This window comes from Jatropha curcas, chromosome 7 (genome assembly GCF_041381405.1).
Source record: "Jatropha curcas cultivar XTBG-Jc1 chromosome 7, XTBG_Jcur_1.0, whole genome shotgun sequence".
Classification (NCBI taxonomy): Eukaryota; Viridiplantae; Streptophyta; class Magnoliopsida; order Malpighiales; family Euphorbiaceae; genus Jatropha; species Jatropha curcas.
This window is the reverse complement of record NC_143157.1, coordinates 13648190-13653198: the sequence shown is the minus strand read 5'-3', so window position 1 is coordinate 13653198 and position 5009 is coordinate 13648190. Positions and strand designations below refer to the sequence as shown.

At 35.2% G+C, this 5009-nt stretch overlaps 1 non-coding gene and 1 pseudogene across 1 annotated transcript; one reads left to right on the top strand and one right to left on the bottom strand.

The window, feature by feature from the left end:
* Window positions 1-212: 212 nt before the first annotated feature.
* Window positions 213-2591, bottom strand: LOC149494707 (uncharacterized; annotated as a pseudogene).
* LOC149494708 (small nucleolar RNA R71) lies at window positions 2053-2159 on the top strand. The gene has a single exon (XR_016321906.1). It is a non-coding gene; the product is annotated as a small nucleolar RNA R71 (small nucleolar RNA).
* Window positions 2592-5009: the final 2418 nt, after the last annotated feature.

The window sequence follows — 5009 nt, the reverse complement described above, 5'->3', positions numbered from 1 at the left end:
AAATGCTCAGGCAACGGTTTGAGTTGAAGAATTGGTGCATCTACAATAGAAGGCAATAATTTTGTGTGATCATGTAAGTCAATCTTAGAAACCTCATACCTTTTTGGAACTAAAGGTAATGACTGCAATGTCATTATTGCATCTTGAACCTCTACACTTAGTGGCTGATTGGTACTATCTTCATGAATTCCTTGACTAATCACCACTTCTAACTAATCCTCCTTGCTTAACTCAAAGACATCCTGTACAAATGTATTAATTACATGAATAGGAAAAATAGAATGAACGTCAGTAGGACACTTCATGGCATCAAAAATATTAAATTTAACAATTTCTCCATCAAACTCCATAGTTAAGGTACCATCATGCACATCAATTTTTGTCTTAGCAGTTTTTAGGAAAAGTCTTCCAAATAAAATCAAAGCTGAATTTGATGTGGGAACAGTACCTCCCATGTCTAAAATATAAAAATTTGCTGGGAAAATCAATTCTCCAACCTGCACCAAAACATCCTCAACCACTCCCACTGGGTAAGCATTAGAACGATCAGCCAATTGAATAATAACACTAGTTTCCTTCAAAGTATTCAAATTCAAGGTTTGGAAAACTGAAAATGACATAACATTAATAGATGCTCCTAAATCTGCCATTGCTCATTCAAATTTAGAATAACCTATTTTGCAGGCGATAGAAAATGAACCTAGATCCTTACACTTAGGGGGTCATTTTTGTTGAATTAATGCTGACACATTTTCCCCAACACTGACTTTTCATTATTCCTCAATTTGCGTTTTGTAGTACATAATTCCTTAAGGAATTTAGCATACCTGGGAATTTGTTTGATTGCCTCAAATAAAGGTATATTAACCTCTACTTTCGTGAAAATCTCTAAAATATCCTTCTCTTGGTCTTCTTTTTTTGTCTTGGCCAACCTACTAGGAAATGGAGGAATAACATAATTATTAGCATCATTCACATTAAGTTTAGAATTTACCTCAACTTCAGGAACTTCAGAATCCTCTGCACCTTGCTGCTTCTTTTTTGTTGACTCACGTAGAGTTTGATGATCAACTTCTCTCCCACTTCGTAAACTTATAGCACTCGTATTTTCTCTGGGATTTATCACTATTTGCGATGGAAGCTTACTAGAACCATAAGCTTCAATTTTACTCATAGTTGAAGCTAACTAATCAATTTGCTTCTCTATGTTCTGAATACTATTCCTAGTCTCTTGTTGAAATTGTTGTGTATTGTTAGCCAAAGTGTTAACAATTTCATCAAGTGACATACCTTGATTTTGGGAAGAGGAGGGCGATTGATTTACTTGTGGCCTCTGCTGCTGGTATCGATTTTGTATCGGTTGATTCCCACAACTCATATTCGGACGGTCTCGCCATCCTGGATTATACGAATTAGAATAGGGATCATACCTACGTTGTTGCTGTCCAAAATTACCTACTGCGTTGGCATGCTGCACTAATTCATTCTCTTGGAGTGTAAGACACATGTCAGTTGCATGACCCGAGGCAAAACATGTAACAGCCCAGCCCTAGTGTGATATTGTTCGCTTTGGGTGCCAAACCTGGCCTGAACCCTCACGGTTTTGTTTTTGGGCCAGGGAAACCTCCGCTCTGCCAGCCCAAAACGCGTCACACTAGTTCAAGGTTGCCACCCTTTATGTATAGGACTTCCACCTTGTGCGTAGCCGATGTGGGATTCGCCTAAGGTGTTGTGCCCCAAACCTGGGATGTCACAGAACAAATTCCACATGCTTTAATAGTTTGCATGTTTGCTATAGCCAATTGCCTCACTAAAGAAGTTAAATCAGAAATTCGCTTCTCAATATTAGATGTACTTACCTCATTAACTTTTTTGGGTGTGTGATTCATTCTCATTCCAAGTTGCTGGGAGTTTGCTGCCATTTTAGCAATCAGCCTCCTTGCATCTACCGGTGTCTTATCAACCAAAGCGCCTCCACTAGCAGCATCTATCATACTATGGTCCATTGGTAGAAGTCCTTCATAAAAATATTGTATCAAAAGCTGCTCACTAATTTGATGATGAGGACAGCTTGCATATAACTTTTTAAACCTCTCCCAATACTCATACAAACTCTCTTCATTGTACTGCCGAATGCCACAAATTTCTTTTCTTATGTTGGCAGCCCGAGAAGCAAGAAAATACTTCTCTAGAAACATTCGCTTCATCTCATTCCATGAGTTGATGGATCCGGAAGGAAGGTAATACAACCAATCCTTAGCTGTGTCTTCCAATGAGAAAGGGAAAGCTCGAAGCTTAATTTGCTCCTTTGGAACTCCTTGAGGTTTCATGCTGGAACACACCACATGGAACTCCTTCAAATGATTATGTGGATCCTCACCTGAAAGACCATGGAACTTAGGCAATAAATGAATTAGTCCAGACTTTAATTCAAAAGCAACATCTAAAGTAGGAAATTGAATACACAAAGGCTGTTGGTTTAGATCAGGTGTAGCCAATTCTTTTAAAGTTCTAGCAACCATGGTTTCAATTTCAGAATTTGACTCTGAAACTGATTCCCTCGGAGAATTGCTTAAACTATTCATAACCATTTGTTTAGATGAAGCTTGACTCAAATTAGTTTGTTTAGCTAATTTCCTCAAACGCTTAGCTGTTTTCTCTACTTAAGGATCAAAGAGAATATCACTAGATTGAGAACTTCTTGTCATAAACCAAATGACTAAAATTTTCCAGTGAATAACACAATACTTTAATTTTTACCACTCCTTGAAAACCACAACAATACACAGAGACAAGAACAATATCCTAACAAAAAAAATCAAAACACAAAATGTAATCGACTTTCAGTCCCCGGCAACGGCGCCAAAATTTTGATGTTTGTAGATTCCACCAAAAATTAATTACTAAATTTAATTCCCAATTTGATGGGTTAGTATGAGCTTATCCATGCGGTTATGCACTCTTCGAATAGGAATCCATTTTCTGAAAGATCCTGGCTTTTATGCTTTGGTGGGTCTCCGAGATCCTTTCGATGACCTATGTTGTGTTAAAGGGATATCTATATGATCCGATCGATTGCGTAAAGCACGCGGTAGCAACGGAACCGGGGAAAGTATACAGAAAAGACAGTTCTTTTCTATTCTATTAGTATTTTCTATTAGTATTCGATTAGTATTAGTTAGCGATCCCGGCTCAATGACCTTGAGATTGAAATCTTTAAATTTTGTGTTATTTTGTAAGAAAAAAAAAGGGTTGGTTTGTGGAAATTCAATCAAAGCAATCAAAAGAAAAGTAACTAATAAACTTAAATTGGAATTCAATCTAACAAACATTCAATTCAAGGTGATTTGTAATCCAATGCATAAATGATCACAGACAAATTATGAATTAATTATTCTTTGAATACTTAACTGAAACTTATCAACAAGCACGATAAATGCCCAGACTTCCCTATTATCGTTAATTTGAGCCCAGCACCCTCATTAACTCTAATTATTAAATGAACCGGAATAAAGCATTCCTTTTCAATCTAATAAAAGCTTTAAGAGCAGGAAGTAGTTAAACTTGCATAACAATTTAAAAAGCATAAATTGTTTAATTCAACCCCATTGTTTCTTTAGATTATTACCGAAAACTTGGAACATAATCACTAAAATCTAATTGCTACTAACATTCAATCTTACACAACAATTACAGATTATGAAGATGAAATAGCACTTAATCATACCAAATAATTGACTAATAAGCCTTTTTAGCAAATCATTCAATAGAACTAACACCTTAAATGCAAGAAACAATAGATATTCAAAGAGAATCAATTTAACGTAAGAACATGTCTCACAAATATACAAATGGATGTTGAATCCCTTGAATTGAACTAAAAAATTAGCCATTCATGCCCATGACTTACAATCACTAAAACAAAAGAATAAAGAAAGATACTCAAAATAGATGATGAACTAAAAACCTTGATGTTTTGCTGCTCCCAAAACCACTCCTTTTATAGCCTCTCAAAGACAACAGAAAATCCTAATTAATTAGGGATTTTGAAAGCAATCCACTGAAAATCTTCTCATTCTGATTTCTCTCCCTTCTTTTTAGCCCTTCTCTTTTCGAATCTCTCTCTGATTCTTCAACAACTTGAAGATCTCCTCCTCAGCTTTCTAACGACCTATCATTCGCCCAAAACGGATACTCACAGCTTGAGATATGAAAAAAAACCCGAAACACGTTACAGCAAAATGATCAACTTATCTGTCATTTTTAACACTCAAAATGACATCATTTCACTTACTGGTCCTCAGAACAATTGTAGAGCTGGTTGTTAACATTCAAATGGGGCTGGGCTGAGTTTATTTGGACATTTAAAACTCCATATATGAATTAAACATTGAAACCTGCTGTGCATGCTCATTCTAAACCTTTCTCTTGGATTTCGATCTACTTTTGGTCAACTTTGAGGCTAAACTAGATTTTGATCCTTCAGACATTTGTAGAGTTTTGTTTCATCTTTCCAATGAATCAAACAGATTCTAGTTTGGATGCTACAACTTCAGATATTCCTGAAAAACCAAACAAAGGTCAAGACAATAAAAATGCTGGAAATTTCTTTATTTAATGATATTATTCCAAAAGTATCTAAGATCATGTCTAATTGATAAAAATCATCTAACCAACTAAGTTAAACTTACAAATAATTTAGAAATACCAAAAATATTGAGAATAAAAGTAACAAATTATGCACATATTAGATTGCCCTATATCCCCATCAAGAGGCTAGAGACAATACTCCCTCATTTTTTTTTATTTCTAGCTTCTTTTACAGTTTTTCCCTAAATGCTTTATTTATTATTTTGATATGATGTCATTCTTCTTCAACCCTAAAATATGTTTTCATTTTAGATTGACCATTAATAATTGACCAATTAATTGATCATTCAACCCGAAAATCTAGTTCCCAAATCCTCCTTAGTTTCGTTGATTAGTGTATTTTTCTTAAATGGAGTTAA